Below are 17,419 nucleotides of genomic sequence, written 5' to 3'. Positions count from 1 at the left end.
AATAACAGAAAACTAGCCTGGAGGTGCTAACCTATGTGGAATTGAAGGACTCTAGAGTCCAAAGTTGGGAAGGTTGTCGTATCGTAATAGCCTCACCCAGGGCTTGAATTGGGATCTGTTATGCAGGGGGACGGTATTTAACAGAGAATTAGATGACCGCTTCACTCCCCGTCATAAGGACACTGGCTGAATGCTTATTTAAATTCACTACCTAGCTAGCAAGCTTGTTAGCGGAATTTGGTGAGAATATGCTTTTTACTGTAGCATGCTTGTTATCTTGGAAAGCTTTTCAACTTCTTATTGAACAAAATGAAGTGAAATCAAATCACAAATGCCACATGTACAGCCCAGCAAAAAGGAAATAAGAAAAAAATATATAAATAAAGCAAAGCTAGGAAAAGCTGTTGGGAACCTCAGGACTATGCTAGCATGTTGGTGGTTAGCTTGCGAGCGTGATTTTATTTATTATTACTTTTGTCAGTTTCAAGTTATTTCAGTGACCATTGTGGGTTTTCTTTCTTTAAAGGAAGGGTACCAACAATTTCATCCACGTCTATACATCTCGTCTACAGTATCAGTCTGTATTTTATTCAGGTTTTAGGATATACCAGAAGGCATTTTAAATCATAGCTGAGAGGGTGTCAAAGCACGTGACTCATTTCAGTTTCAGTGAAATATGTAAGGATATGGCTGCAGATTTATCTTACATTTGAGGCTGTCCTCTCTGGCTGTGACAGCACATGGATCAAGAACATCTGGACCTTCAATACAGAAATATGGAGTAGACATAAATAATACTAGGCTGGAAAAATTGACTTGGACTGAGGAGAGTAGGGAAAAGGAGGAGGGATATTCCCTTAGGAGCCAGAAGCTGTATACTGCAAGTCCTTTCTATGTATGTGCTGCAGCAGCACATTACGTACAACATCAGTCAACATACTGTACATGCAGGAATACAAACCCAGCTCCCATTTGAAGAGGAAGATATGGTTTTAAATGTCACATTTATTCTTTATGATCTTCAACGCCTGTGTGTACATTAAATAAAAAACCTCAGTAAGCTTTGATTTGACTAGTTCTAGAGAGGAAGAGATATCTGCAGACAGCTGGTTATAAAATGGAATAGTTATGTAAGAATTCTATGATACGCATAAGGCTGTGTAAGTGTGATGAATAAAAATGAGAAATTAAGTAAATAATTTACAAATACGTTTTTTTCATTTAAAACATTTCAACAATTTTGCAGATATATAACTGCCTCCCCTCAAAAAATATTTCTTAATAGATGTTAGTGGTGTGTGATATTTGTTCTTTAGAGGAAATAACTACCAGCTGGAAAGTTTATAGGACAAAAATGAGTTTAATGAAGATATAATGCGAGAGGAGAACAAAAGTTAATAAATGCTGAGTGCTGTGATTTACAGAAGCCATACAAAAAGCTGACCCACATTGACAAAACTTTTCCTTACTTGTCTAACTCACTACTTCAATTTAAAGAAGTCTGAGTGAGCTGTGGTAAAACTTTAAAAAAAAAAAAGGTGAAAGTGTCCTATAGCAGAAAAAGTTGCAAAGTATATTCAGAGCAAACATTTCCCAGAGAACAACTCTCTATGTCTACATATAGATACATTGCTTTTTGTACAGCTGTTGTTGATTTTTACTTTTCATCCCAAGGCACACCCTTAGAAAGATGAATTTTCCAATGCATGCCCAAAATATTTATAAAATTGGTTGTGTCATGAACCCACAATCAGATTTTACTTTTGAAATAACAAGATAAGAGATGTACAGCCACAGAAACAAAGATCAGTGTTTACATTCCTACTTGCTAAATATGATCATTTTAAAATAACCAATGTTGTTTTAATGAAGCTGGAAGGGCTAATATTTGTAGCGGTTTCGACTTTTTGTCTTACTTAAATAGAAATGAATAACGAATGTCCTATTCAACAGACAAGCGCCTCCCTTCTGGTTTTTTTTTTAATGTGATTTTTGACAGGAAGGCCAGCTTCTAAAAGAACATGGTCTGTAATGCAAACTGAGATAGCCCTTATACCTGCAACCACAAGAGCAATGTTTATTCTGATGCTCTACGCCAAATTAAACGCAAGTTGTTCGAAAAAGAAAGAGCATTTGATCCATAAATGGATTAATAAGTTGGTTCAAATGCATGGAAGACAAGCATTCATGTGGATTTGTAGAATAAAAATAATGTAGTGCCTTTTGACATTGTATATAAAAAATGTACAAACGCACCCTAATTCTAATTTAATCAGCCAACACAGACTTTGATTAGTTTTTATGGTTTATCTTGCAAATGTACTATTACATTTGTTTTCAAATGTATTCATAATTGTTGAATCAACACAATTCTGCGGCACACCAGGCCTGTTTGAGAACCGCTGTGAGTAGTGTGTTCATGCGGAACACCGTATACTCACTATATTGTTCAGTATATAGTATATACAGTACATAGGCTGTATATGTACAGGTGACAGAAGCTAGCTTTGGGGACGTGGAACGTCACCTCTCTCAGGGGGAAGGACCCGGAGCTTGTGCGGGAGGTGGAGCATTACCATTTGGATCTGGTGGGGCTCACCTCTACGCACAGCGTCGGCTCTGGAACCTTACTTCTTGATAGGGGTTGGACTCTATTCTTCTCCGGAGTTGCCCAAGGTGTGAGGTGCCGAGCGGGTGTGGGGATACTCACAAGCCCCCGGTTGAGTGCCGCTTTGTTGGAGTTTACCCCAGTGGACGAGAGGGTCGCCTCCCTACGCCTGCGGGTTATGGGGGGGAAAACTCTGACTGTTGTGTGTGCTTATGCACCAAACAGCAGTTCAGAGTATTCAGCCTTCTTGGAGACCCTGAAAGAAATCCTGTATGGGGCTCCTGAAGGGGACTCCTTAGTCTTGCTGGGAGACTTCAACGCACACGTGGGCAATGATGGAGACACTTGATTGGGGGGCCGTTCCTACGTGATTGGTAGGAACGGCCCCCCTGATCTGAACCGGAGTGGTGGTTTGTTACTGGACTTCTGTGCTAGTCATGGATTGGCCATAACAAACACCATGTTCGAACATAAGGATGCTCATAAGTGTACGTGGTACCAGAGCACCCTAGGCAGAAGGTCCATGATCGATTTTGTTATCGTATCATTGGACCTGAGGCCGCATGTTTTGGACACTCGGGTGAAAAGAGGGGCAGATTTGTCAACTGATCACCATCTGGTGGTGAGTTGGGTCGAGTGGCTTTTGAAGCCTCTAGACAGACCTGGTAAGCCCAAACGTGTAGTGCGGGTGAACTGGGAACGTCTGGAGGAATCCCAAGTCCACGAGGCCTTCAACTAACATCTCCGGCGGAGCTTTTCAGGCATCCCTGTGGAGGCTGGGGACATTGAACCTGAGTGGGCGGTGTTCAAAGCCTCCATTGCCGAAGCTGTGATGGGGAGCTGTGGTCTCAAGGTCTTAGGTGCCTCAAGGGGCGGTAACCCTCGAACCTCCTGGTGTACACCGGTGGTCAGGGAAGCCGTCCGACTGAAGAAGGAGGCCTTTCGGGATATGTTATCCCTGGGTACTCCTCACACAGTTGCAAGGTATCGACAGGCCCGAAGGACAGCAACCTCAGCCGTGGCTGAGGCAAAGCAGCGGGTGTGAGAGAAGTTTGGAGAAGCCATGGAGAAGGACTTTCAGTCGGCACCAAAGTTGTTCTGGAAAACCATCCGACACCTCAGGAGGGGGAAGCAGGGTACCATCCAAGCTGTGTACAGTAAGGATGGGACGCTGTTGACCTCAACTGATAGTGTGTTAGGGCGGTGGAAGGAACACTTTGAGGAACTCCTGAATCCGACAACTCCGCCCTCTATGTTAGAGGCGGAGCTGGAGTATGAAGGGGGATCAACTCCAATCTCACGGGGGGAAGTCACTGAGGTAGTTAAACAGCTCCACAGTGGCAAAGCCCTGGGGGTGGATGAGATCCGCCCAGAAATGCTGATGGCTCTGGATGTTGAGGGACTGTCATTGTTGACACGTCTCATCAACATTGCGTGGAAGTCGGAAACAGTACCGAAGGAGTGGCAGACCGGGGTGGTGGCCAGAGGGTGTGTGCCAATTACAGAGGCATCACATTACTCAGCCTCCCCAGGAAAATGTACTCTAAGGTGCTGGAAAGGAGGGTCCGGCCAATTGTCGTACCTCAGATTGAAGAGGAACAATGCGGTTTTCGTCCTGGTCGTGGAACAACGGACCAGCTTTTCACTCTCGCAAGGATCCTGGAGGGGGCCTGGGAGTACGCTCATCCGGTCTACATGTGCTTTGTGGATTTGGAGAAGGCGTATGACCGGGTTCCCAGGGAGATACTGTGGGAGTATGGGGTGAGGGGGTCTCTACTCACGGCCATCCAATCTCTGTACTCCCAAAGCGAGAGCTATGTCCGGGTCCTCGGAAGCACGTCGGACCGATTTCCGGTGAGGGTTGGCCTCCGCCAGGGCTGCGCTTTGTCACCAATGCTGTTTGTGATATTCATGGACAGGATTTTGAGGCGTAGTCGTGGGGGAGGGGGTCTGCAGTTTGGTGGGCTAAGGATTGCACCACTGCTTTTTCCAGATGATGTTGTCCTAATGGCTTCATCGGTCTGTGACCTTCAGCAGTCACTGGATTGGTTCGCGACCGAGTGTGAAGTGGCTGGGATGAGGATCAGCACCTCCAAATCTGAGGCCATGGTTCTCAGCAGGAAACCGATGGACTGTCCACTCCAGGTAGGGAAGGAAGCCTTACCCCAAGTGAAGGAGTTCAAGTATCTCGGGGTCTTGTTCTCGAGTGAGGGAACAATGGAGCGTGAGATGGGCCGGAGAATCAGAGCAGCGGGAGCGGTACTGCAGTCACGGTACTGCAATCGCTTTACCGCACCGTTTCAGGTGTTCCAGGCACGTCCAGCTGGGAAAAGACCGAGGGGTAGACCTACGATCAGGTGGAGGGATTATATCTCTTCGCTGGCCTGGGAGCACCTTGGAATCCCCCAGTCAGAGCTGGTTGATGTGGCCAGGGAAAGAGAAGTTTGGGGCTCTCTGCTGGAGCTGTTACCTCCGCGACCCTGACGGAAAAGCGGGAGAAGATGGATGGATGGATATATATATATATATATATTGATATACAAACGCGCTATATTTTACTATATAAAAATACACTTTACTGCTTCAGTCCATCCAATTTACCTGACTCTCTACTCTCATCACTCAGATAAATGTATTTGGTTGCCCTCTGCTCCTTCGCTCCTATCAGCTTTGTTCAGGGTTTCACTCGGCATCCCCAGGCATTCCTGGCGGCTGTCCCGCAGCAGTAACAAGGCATAGAAACAGAGAAAAAGAGGAACAAGAAGAGAGAGATTAATTGACAAAGGCAGTATGCTGGACCATCAGCACGTGACATCTGTCAGCTTTAGTTTTCCTGGAAGTGCTTTGAGTATAAATTACTACACTTTTCAAGGAAGTGTTCATCACACGTGAAACTTCCATAGAGATATATTTTTTTAAATAAATTATTTTAGAAACAATGACATCTCCCCCATTTGTCAATATCTTGTGTGCCCTGCAGGTCCGCTGCAGGTAACCAAAGTGAAATACCACTGTAATAATACGATGTGAGCTGTGATAAGGCATGGCTTAAAAACACATAGAGAAAAAAGTGCTGCATCAGGCCCCGAAGTCCCTTTCTAATTTTGCATTGTAAAAGTTATGCACAGTGTAATTGTTTGGGAAAGTGAAATTATATTTTCTTTTCAGGAGACAAAAGAATAGCGTGGAGGATAGAAATTGCAGATAAGAGTTTTACATAATGTCAAATTCTATATGTGCGGTTCGGTTCGACTGAGTTGGATAGGGCCGATACGTTTGTGGGACTTTCATTATTTTTCACTAAAAAATCTACCGGGCAATCTAATGTATCCCGAGAAGCAATAAATCTAACAACTACAATCTGCTCTATTCTCCTGTGCTTGATTTCATCCAACTGAAATAAGTTAACAAAACTCCTACAGTCCGCCGCTGTACATTGTTTACTATAAATCCTGGCTGAGCCTGTATTCAGCTGCTTTCACTAAAGACGCTATTTCTCCATGGTATTGACAAAAACAGCAATTGTGTCTTGCATCATAAATGTGTTTCAGCCTTTTTTTTTTCTTTTTGAGGTCAATGCTTATGTTACTGGAAAAGAAAATGTGCCCACTTTATATAGTATTTATAGTTTTAATTCAGCAAACGTGATCAGTGATGTAATAAAACTACATTTATCAAGAACTGTGCTTAAAATGTCTATTCTCTACTTGTGTATTTCAACTATTTCAATGTCCTGCTACTTTGTGTTGTGTATAAAAAAAATGTTATTGTTGTCAAAACATCTTCTTCAAACAATTGTATTCATTGAAATGTATTGTCAAAAACTAAATGTACCTTAAACTAAAACTTTTATGAGGGTAAATTTAGTTTCCGTTGATTTTCATGTGAACAAGAAGATTGATCTACTTGCTAATACCTTTAGCAACATGGCTAACACTGGCAGCCTTGAAACAAGCGTTGGAATACCAATTTCAACTAGAAATACCCTTCAGTGCTTGGATGAATGCCTAGTAAAACGCATTGGAGTAATAATGCTGTAGGTAGGCAGATTTGGTAACTTATCTAGTTTGGTTTTTATCATTGTTATCGCCTTCTTTATCTCCTCCATCAAGGAATATCTTTTGCACGTTTTTTACAGTGACTCGTATGGTTCCTCCACCCCTTCAAGGTTCAAGGGTTTTTAAATTAAAAAGATAGTGCAAAATGAAACAGATGGGATACACTGTTACCGCTACCCGGGGAAGGCTACCGTAATCTTATCTGTCCAACTTTAAACTATCGTGTTGAAATGACTCCCAGTAGAGTGGTGCTCTGGTGAGCAGTGATGCAATGGTTATGTCTAAGATGTAGAAACTTAGGACTTTGATTGTGAAAGGGAGATCTTGACCTGGATGGAAACAGAAAGCGAGGCTTTTAGGAAAACGATACAAATGCTGATGGTGTCATCGTTCTCCAGCAATTACTTTGTTCAACAAACATATTTTATAATAAGTTAAAGCAAACATGTTATCTTGTGCCACTTGTGCCTCGCTCTTTTTCTTTTTGTAGACACAATTTCCACGTTATTCCCACTGCAATTATTGTCCTTTCATAATTAAACTATACTGAAGTACCCAAGCTGAGACTGGTCGATTGGCATCGTTTTCACACAATGCTAATGTCTGGAGGTATTGTTATTGCTGCTCTGATTATAATCTGGGGGAAAATCGATATTGTGTTACAATTACTTTCTCTCTCCTCAGTGCCTGTCCTCTATCACCATAAAGTTGTCCTGCAGAGCATGTGCACACTATTTTTTTCTTGTGTTGTAGTTGTTTGCGAGGGGAGGCAACTTTGATAATCTCAGTGCTTAAACATCAGAAACTTGGCCCAGGTCAGCCTGGCTCAGCAAGCTGCACATTTCTGCTTTGTTCTTTGCTGCTCTGTTCATGACAGAAATAAATGGACAGATGGCAGAGCAGAAACAGGCCAGGGAAGATCGGCCACAGCAGTGAAGTTTTTATTATTGGGCGTTTCATCTCTCGGATGAAGCAGTTTAATGAGTGCAATATTGGCCTTCATTCAGTTAAAGATAAAGTTTGAGGAAAACAAAAAGCTCATTTGGTATCAGTTGCATTTATTGTTTATTAAAGGCTCCAACATGGTTATCATTGTGGATCAATGGGCTGTGCGTGCGTGTGTCCTTGTGCTCTTTCTGAAGCACAATATTGACATCTATAACATGGATGACGTAGTGGAACGTGTACATTTTGAAGCAAAACAGATGGGGGTCACCTCCAGCTGATCAGATTCAATATTCTAAACAGGCTTGAACAAAGGCTTTTTGAACATATAACATACTGCTTTTTGTTGTAATTCCATGTGAAGGACTTCGAGTCTGAATTTAATGTTTGAGTTTCATTAGCCCAACATATAGTAAACGCTGAGCAGAAGTTAAAGGGGCCCTGTTGTGCTTTTGGGGGGTTGTATCTTCCCTGTAGTGTGTTACATAGTTTTGTGTGCATATAAATGGTCTGAAAAGGCTAAAATACCAAAGTTTTCTCCAGAGATAGTTTCTCTCCCACACACTCCCCCCCTGCCTTAAATGCTTCAATTTGACTCCTTTGTCTACCTCCATAACAATATGACACCATGATGTAGTAATTGCACATTGACTGGAAAGACTAAGGGGAGGGACATCTCTAAGCTGTTGACCAATCACAGCAGAGCCGGCCAGCTAACCAATCAGAGCAGACTGGGCTCTGGTTTCAGACAGAGGGTAGAAAGAGGCGCTGCAGCACAGGCAGTATGAGAAAAATAAAGAGCTTTTTGAACATTAAAGCATGGAGACATGTCATAGTAGAGACACAAAATACAAATTTGAATCTCAAAATAAGGACCCTTTAAAATATAAGTAATCTTGAGATCCATAAATGCTGTTAAACTAAAATAAGTAATGAAAAGTATTCAGCCACTCAGTACAATTTACAGAATTCATTTCAATCTCTGAACTTCATTACACTTCTTCATTACAGGACAAAAAAAAAACAGCTTTCAATAAGAACTGGTTCAACCCTTTGTGACAAAACAGTGTTCTTCTGGATGAATTGTATTCTTTTCACAAAAAGTTGGTTTTACTGGAGATAACAAACCCTCCTGCACTCTGCACTCTGCATCTGCACTCACTGAGTCATACTCAGAACACAGAGGTGGTATCTCTAATTAAAGGATATGTAATGATGGCTGATTGTAGAGAGTGCAAAAGAGCTACTCAGGTGCTTTCAAGATGTGTAATAACGCAGCATTTTCTATCATCTGTAAAAAGATGATTTCCATTTGATTAACACAGTTAATCAAATAGGGTTTGGTATTTTTTGAGAAATCTGTGTGAACTGTCTTGAACAAGGGTTTGAAAAATATGCAAAACCACTGAGAAAAAGGGTTAAAACAAGGCAAGAGTAAGACTTCTTCAGATGTGCTAAGAAGGGGATTACGGCATGTCTGGGCTATTTGTTATACAGTGTGTGAGGGAACATTTGTAATCACACATACTTTTTTTCTCATCTGTTACTATTTTACAATTCAGCATCTCGACTTTTACCCAGAAATAACAGCAGAGATCCGCAGTGCAGTCCTTAAAATGACAATAAACTCAAACAAACAGACCCCCATGAGGCATATCTCAATAATTAACATGCATTTCATAGTTTTGACCTATTAATGCATCTTAAATTATATCTGTATATCTATTTTACAGCCTATAATTGGGAGGAACTCATAAATGAATGCATGAACAAGTCTCTACAGTGCTGTTTTAGTTGTGAAAATGTCAGTACTGCTGTGTTGTTGATTGAAATCTAAAGTATACACAAAAATTCATTATCCGTGGAGTTGGAGGAGGACTGGGAACCAGACTGTGATTGAGGAGGTCAGGATGTGTTTGATTCCTGAAGCACAGTATAATTTCAAACCTGTTTTTATTGCTGTAAAAGCAGTTTTCAAGCCACTCAATCATCAAGAGTGATGATAAGTTGTTTTGGCACTCATCATAGGCAAATGCACACTTAAACAATCTTTGCAAGGGTAATGTGATTGTGCAATCATAGTTTAGCAGCCTTTCTGGACATCCAAATGCTGATGCAGTATGCACATGGTTGTACTATAATAACAGACTGGGTATCTCAAGAGTTAGGAAGTAAGTATCAAATTAACCCTAACCCTCACATAACCATAGTTGGCCTTGTTAGTACGCTTATACGAGACACAGTTGTAACCCAACGTTACCCAGAGCCACTTACCACAATATTAGGTGGGTGTAGGAGCCATTTTATGTGTATTTTTGGCAGGTCAGTTTATTTATAATGCGATATTATTGTGAACATTTGGTGGCGTTGAGTAGCTGCACTGGGGTGTCTAAATAGGGTCATAGGTTACAGGAAAGGGAGGAACACAGGTGAAGAGACCACACAGTTCTTACCAGACGCTACAGACAACAGAATAACCCATACAGCAATAACCCATCAACACCGGCCACGAGGACATTGGTGCTATTCATCTATCGCAATAAACCTCACCTAAACTGCATCGGTTGACTGGAAAATGATCTTCTTTGTGTCTGCATACGACCCCTCTCACCTGTGAAGTAATGGCAAACAGAAATAGGACATTGGAACACAATAATTTGGATTGGACCTTGGATTCTGGAGAAATGTTAAAAAAATGTTCTACTTTTTGGGCCAGAAGGGGTCTTAGTAAACAAACTGCCACATATCTGTCCGAAACAACAATAAAGTATTGAATGACATACAGTGGAAGGTGTCAACGTTGCAATTTAATTGGTCAACAAGCAAATTTGGACATATAGTAGGAAACAGGAGGCCATTTTTACAGAAACATTTACTGATCATTCCAGGCAGCCATATTGTTGGGCAGTTTGGTGTCAACTGTATCACTAGACAGTGTTTGGCACGTACTCACTCTTTCTTTATTTTAGCTTAGGTCAGCTCGGGCTGGCAGGTTAAACTGAATAGAAGCTGGCAGGCACAAGAAACAGGTTTGTGTGGCCAATTGAGGCCTTCAGCATCTCTGTTGCTGTGGAATTGAAGGAGCCTTTGTCTTGATATGTTCTACCTCTGTAATGATGTTCGTAAATCGATGCTAGCTGTGGATGAAAGAGTATCTCAAATATGCTTTTATCCCGGCTGGAAAGTAAGCCCACAGAGTTTGTCTGTGCAGGAATGCACACTTTCCCTAGTTTGCAGTCTCCCAGCTCTTCTGTTTCCCCTGGGGTCTACATCGGTTTGGCTTGATTGATATTCTGATGGGACATTGAGAGTAATTGCCTGGTCAGAACAGCTTCAGGCTAGATGTACCCCTAAAGTAGCAAAAGAATATTAAATATTCTGTCCTCACAGGTAGGAAAGTTTAGCAGACCCAACAAATCTGCTAGAACTCAGATTGCTTAGTTGGGTGTTTGGAGTCCACTCCTGTTTTGTGTCCCTCTGATAAGCATATGTCCTCACTTCCTGCCCGGGGATTAGATGTAGATGCCAGTCGAAATTAGGTACTTAAATTGTCTGGGAGAGAAAGTAGTTTGCAAGTTAAGGACTAAAGATATTATTAGGGCACCCTCCATAATACTCAAAAACACTCTCCATAAATTAAACTGATCATCCATCTTCGAACCACTGTTTGTAAGATATATTTAATCAGTGGAAGTTTAAATATTATGAAGGGACACAGTTAGATAGAGGTTTAATTTTTGAGCACACTGTGCAGGAACAATAACATTAGGTTTTAACCAGATTTTGAACACGAAAAACATTAATGAAATCATTTCCATGTCAAAAATATGATAAAAAAAGGACCTATTCTAGATCTATTGAAAACATTAGAAAGTATAGTATGTCAAAAACATTTGGAAAAAAACTACATTGTATATTACATCAAAATGGTGACACAAAACAGCCTAGGATGGTATGTCAAAAACAACGGACTACATAGTATGGGATGCTAATGAATTAAGAAAAACAACACATAGTATAGTAGGGACTAGTATACAATGTTGAAAAATTGGAGAAAAGTATGTCAAAATTTGGGAAAAAACGACGTGGTATAGTATGTGTAGGATGTCAAAATTATGACCAAAAAATGACATTGTGAAGTACTTTATGTCCAAATTCATTAAAAAAGACATAGTATAGTATATTAAAAATATGAGAAAAAACAACATAGCACAGTATGTTGAAAGGTTGAGATAAAACAAATGGTATAGTGTGTCAGCATTTTTGAAAAAAATAACCTACTGGATTATGCCAATATGAGAAAAATGGCAACACAGAGTTTGTTGAAATCATGAAAAAAATCTAAATAATGATTTGTTATGTTCAAATTATGGAATCAACCACAAAGTGTACCATTTATAAAATATCATAAAAACACATGATACAGTATAATATGTCAAAAGAAAATTAATTAAATATATTGACATTTTTGTGGCATGCTATATATATATATATACATAGTGTTTTGTAAATAAAACCAAATGCATACTCTCCTAATGCATAACGTTCGAAACTATTACATTGTTAAGTGTACTTTAGTTGGACATTAGTAACCCGTATGGATTAATATAAATTGTTTTCCAATTGTTTTTAATTAGGTCTTGGGCAATGAATGAATGGCAGCACACCATCTCTTTATTATTAAAATGTGTTCTTTAAGGTACCTCTGTGTATTATTTCAATATGACAAAGTACGTCAGCGATAACGTAATTGCATTTAATGGAGCAAATTTTGAATCATTAGGTAGTAGAAACATGATTAACACAAGGCAACAAGTGAACATCAGTGAATATGAACATCACAGCTTTGTTATATTTCTAAACTTTTACACATATGAGACCATGCTGCTTAATCTCCATAAACAGATTGTTTATTCTGCAGGTTAATAACATCACACTCCTACCGCACATCCCACACGTGCAGGTGTTCTGTTCAATATGCAACTGTATTGGAAATTCCAGATATCCAATTACGAGCGGAGGTCAAGAGAGGGAAAATGCACATTATGTGCCAATAATATAGGCATCAATATGCTCAATCACACTCAGGAGTTAAAAACACTACACACGTTCATGGGTCATTATGTCAAATGAAAGGTGTTGCTCAAAAGAGACTCCATGCCTTTGATTACCACACCTAATATTTGAAGGTCTACGACACCACATATTGGTAATACATAGTTAAGAGAATAGAGTCTAAAGATCAAGAAGGAGTTTAATATGAATACATAGAACAGATATCGAGGGAGTTTTGTCCAACCTACAGTAGCTTCACTCATTAATCTATCCCTCTCTTTTTAGTTTTTTCTCACTCCCCTCTGACTTCTCAAAGGCGTCACCCTGTCTTTCTCCCATCCATCCCACATCAATGATTTATTTCCTATAGGTTGAGATCTGAGCTTAAAGAAAAACAAAGGGGATGACAGAAAATGTCAGCCTTGGGGAAAATATAGTTTCTTTAAAAAAAAATGGAAATAAAGTGAGAAATCATATTCTATAGAGCAAACAGTAAATACACATATATAAATATAAATGTGCTGGAAGATATATTTTGGAGAGACATTCTCATCTTCTCCTGTACATATCTCCTCCTTATGCTTTATATCTCTACCCTCTTTATTTAGCCTCATCTTTTTAGCAAAATCCACAATAATTTATCTAGGAATTCCTGTGAGCCCTCGGCTCTAATGCCCAGAGCAGCTGGAACAACAGGCATTAATAATTTGCTTTGGAACTGAGTAATGATACTGAGCACACCAAGAAGATGAATGGAGGGCGTGCTGGGTGTCTCATTAGTAAGCAGAGGTTTCCTGGGTACAACAGTAAATTAGGAAGTGTGTGTAGAGAAAAAACAAATAGGTTCGGAGAAGAAGGGACAAAAGTCAAAGATAATGTGTTTGTGTGATTCAGTAGTTTTTTCAAATTTCTACAAGGCTGTTTTAACCCTAACCTCTTTTGGCTACTTAGACTCAGCATCTAACATGTCTATATACATGTCCTGGGATGTTAGGATTGGTCAAAATTAGAAGTACACATTTTTACACCTAACCCTTTTTGGCTACCTAAACACAACTTCTAACATGCTTGCATAGGGGTTTTGGTCTCGTCCGGGAATTGAATTGAGCTCTCGCACCCGAAGCGAGAATCATACCCCTAGACCAACGAGCCACAAAAAAATGCTTTTTGATTGTCTTTCCGACGATAGCCTGCTTAATTGACAGTGCAAAACAGCTACGATTAATTGTTTTTTTCTTCTGGGAAATATTCTTGGTTAAAAACACACATAGATTCTCCTCCGTGATCATTATTTGCCCAAACACAACGCCTGTAGCAGGGTACAGGATTGGTCAAAATTAGAAGTACACATTTCTTACACCTCACATTTTTTGCTACATAAACTCAGCATCTAACATCCCTGTATACATGTCCATGATTTGCACTTTGTAGTCCATGGACACAGCTTGGTTTTATCAACACAGAAGGTGAGCCTTGAGAGTTATCTGCCCCAACTCAACACTCGGTTTGTAGCAAGGGAGAGTATTTGTCAAGTTTTGAAGTGCATATTTTGGCAGCATCTAACATGCCTATATAAATACCCTGGGCTCGTCCGGGATTTGAACCCGGGACCTCTCGCACCCGAAGCGAGAATCATACCCCTAGACCAACGAGCCACAACAAAGTGCTTTTTGATTGTCTTTCCAACGATAGCCTGCTCAATTGACAGTGCAAAACAGCTACGATTAATTGCTCTTTGTCTTCTGGGAAATATTCTTGGTTAAAAAAACACATAGATTCTCCTCCGTGATCATTATTTGCCCAATCACAACGCCTGTAGCAGGGTACAGGATTGGTCAAAATTTGAAGTACACATTTCTTACACCTAACATTTTTTGCTACATAAACTCAGCATCTAACATCCCTGTATACATGTCCATGATTTGCACTTTGTAGTCCATGGACACAGCTTGGTTTTATCAACACAGAAGGTGAGCCTTGAGAGTTATCTGCCCCAACTCAACACTCGGTTTGTAGCAAGGGAGAGTATTGGTCAAATTTGGAAGTGCATATTTTGGCAGCATCTAACATGCCTATATAAATACCATGGGCTCGTCCGGGATTTGAACCCGGGACCTCTCGCACCCTAAGCGAGAATCATACCCCTAGACCAACGAGCCACAACAAACTGTTTTTTGATTGTCTTTCCAACGATAGCCTGCTCAATTGACAGTGCAAAACAGCTACGATGAATTGCTTTTTGTCGTCTGGGAAATATTCTTGGTTAAAAACACAGATAGGTTCTCCTCAAAGAAGGTAAGTCGTGATCACTATTTGCCCAATCACAACACCTGTAGCATGGGACAGGATTGGTCAAAATTAGAAGTACACATTTCTTACAACTAACCTTTTTTGCTACATAAACTCAGCATCTAACATCCCTGTATACATGTCCATGATTTGCACTTTGTAGTCCATGGACACAGCTTGGTTTCTCCACAAAGAAGGTGAGCCTTGATAGTTATCTGCCCCAACTCAACACTCGGTTTGTAGCAAGGGAGAGTATTTGTCAAATTTGGAAGTGCATATTTTGGCATTATCTAACATGACTATATAAATACCATGGGCTCGTCCGGGATTTGAACCCGGGACCTCTCGCACCCTAAGCGAGAATCATACCCCTAGACCAACGAGCCACAACAAAGTGCTTTTTGATTGTCTTTCCAACGATAGCCTGCTCAATTGACAGTGCAAAACAGCTACGATTAATTGCTCTTTGTCTTCTGGGAAATATTCTTGGTTAACAACACACATAGATTCTCCTCCGTGATCATTATTTGCCCAATCACAACGCCTGTAGCATGGGACAGGATTGGTCAAAATTAGAAGTACACAATTCTTACAACTAACCTTTTTTGCTACATAAACTCAGCATCTAACATCCCTGTATACATGTCCATGATTTGCACTTTGTAGTCCATGGACACAGCTTGGTTTCTCCACAAAGAAGGTGAGCCTTGATAGCTATCTGCCCCAACTCAACACTCGGTTTGTAGCAAGGGAGAGTATTGGTCAAGTTTTGAAGTGCGTATTTTGGCAGCATCTAACATGACTATATAAATACCATGGGCTCGTCCGGGATTTGAACCCGGGACCTCTCGCACCCAAAGCGAGAATCATACCCCTAGACCAACGAGCCACAACAAAATGCTTTTTGATTGTCTTTCCAACGATAGCCTGCTCAATTGACAGTGCAAAACAGCTACGATTAATTACTCTTTGTCTTCTGGGAAATATTCTTGGTTAACAACACACATAGATTCTCCTCCGTGATCATTATTTGCCCAATCACAACGCCTGTAGCATGGGACAGGATTGGTCAAAATTAGAAGTACACAATTCTTACAACTAACCTTTTTTGCTACATAAACTCAGCATCTAACATCCCTGTATACATGTCCATGATTTGCACTTTGTAGTCCATGGACACAGCTTGGTTTTATCAACACAGAAGGTGAGCCTTGAGAGTTATCGCCGCATACGGGGGGGGGGAGGGGGGGGGGGGGGGGGGGGGGAACACCTTTGTGGGGGGGTAAGGGGGCACCAAGGGGGGGGGGGGGGGGGGGGGGGGGGGGGGGGGAAAAGGGGAAAAAAAAAGAAAATAAATGGGGTAAATATATATAAAATGGGGATTGGTATTGATGTTTTGGTTTTTTTTTTTGGGGGGGTTGGTTGTGTGGGGGTGGTGTGGGTGTGTTGTTGGTGGTGGTTTGTGTTGGTTTGTTTGTTAGTTTGTGTGTGTTGTTTTGTTTTTATTGTTTTGGGTTGTTTGGTGGTTGTTGTAGTGTTTATTTGTTTGGGGGAGTTTGTGGGTTATATAATTTAGAAAAGGGAGTGGATTTATATGTTAGGTTTTAATGGATTTGTTTTTATATGGAGTATTATTAAGGGAGTATGTTTAGATATGAGTTATGAACAAGTGTATGGAATGTGTGATGAGGGTGAATGTATAGAGGGGGTGAATATTTGTGTTAAGGGTGTGGTTGAGAAAATTAGAGAATAGAGAGTATTTTTAGGGTTGGGATTGGGATGGTGAGTTATAATGTTTGTTAATGAGAGAATTGGTTAAATAAAGAAAAATTGATTTGATTTAAATTGGGTAAAAGTTAATTATAATATTATTTTTGTGAATATAAGAGATTGTATGATTTTATATATGGTTGAGAGGAGGATTTTGTGGAGGGTTATTTATATAATTTTGGAAAGAGTGATTGGGAAATTTATATTAAGGTATGTATGGGATTTTTTTTTTTTCTATGAGAAAAATAAAGTGGGGGGAGTATTTAGATATGAGTTAAGAACTATATTCATTTTGTGATAGGGTGAATTTAATAGTTTTATCAACACAAAGTACTTGAAGTTATCTGCCCCAACTCAACACTCGGTTTGTAGCAAGGGAGAGTATTTGTCAAGTTTGAAGTGCATATTTTGGCAGCATCTAACATGCCTATATAAATACCCTGGGCTCGTCCGGGATTTGAACCCGGGACCTCTCGCACCCGAAGCGAGAATCATACCCCTAGACCAACGAGCCACAACAAAGTGCTTTTTGATTGTCTTTCCAACGATAGCCTGCTCAATTGACAGTGCAAAACAGCTACGATTAATTGCTCTTTGTCTTCTGGGAAATATTCTTGGTTAAAAACACACATAGATTCTCCTCCGTGATCATTATTTGCCCAAACACAACGCCTGTAGCAGGGACAGGATTGGT

General features: G+C 40.5%; 5 non-coding genes across 5 annotated transcripts; all 5 read right to left on the bottom strand.

Moving 5' to 3' along the window:
• Window positions 1-14,249: 14,249 nt before the first annotated feature.
• On the bottom strand, window positions 14,250-14,321 carry trnap-cgg (transfer RNA proline (anticodon CGG)). The gene has a single exon. It is a non-coding gene; the product is annotated as a tRNA-Pro (tRNA).
• A 432-nt stretch (window positions 14,322-14,753) lies between these two features.
• On the bottom strand, window positions 14,754-14,825 carry trnap-agg (transfer RNA proline (anticodon AGG)). Its single transcript has one exon. It is a non-coding gene; the product is annotated as a tRNA-Pro (tRNA).
• A 444-nt stretch (window positions 14,826-15,269) lies between these two features.
• On the bottom strand, window positions 15,270-15,341 carry trnap-agg (transfer RNA proline (anticodon AGG)). Its single transcript has one exon. It is a non-coding gene; the product is annotated as a tRNA-Pro (tRNA).
• A 431-nt stretch (window positions 15,342-15,772) lies between these two features.
• trnap-ugg (transfer RNA proline (anticodon UGG)) lies at window positions 15,773-15,844 on the bottom strand. Its single transcript has one exon. It is a non-coding gene; the product is annotated as a tRNA-Pro (tRNA).
• A 1,323-nt stretch (window positions 15,845-17,167) lies between these two features.
• On the bottom strand, window positions 17,168-17,239 carry trnap-cgg (transfer RNA proline (anticodon CGG)). Its single transcript has one exon. It is a non-coding gene; the product is annotated as a tRNA-Pro (tRNA).
• Window positions 17,240-17,419: the final 180 nt, after the last annotated feature.

The sequence above is a fragment of the Eleginops maclovinus genome, chromosome 6, assembly GCF_036324505.1.
Source record: "Eleginops maclovinus isolate JMC-PN-2008 ecotype Puerto Natales chromosome 6, JC_Emac_rtc_rv5, whole genome shotgun sequence".
NCBI classification, from domain to species: domain Eukaryota; kingdom Metazoa; phylum Chordata; class Actinopteri; order Perciformes; family Eleginopidae; genus Eleginops; species Eleginops maclovinus.
Note: the sequence above shows the minus strand (reverse complement) of the source record. Positions and strands in the feature narration are given on the sequence as shown.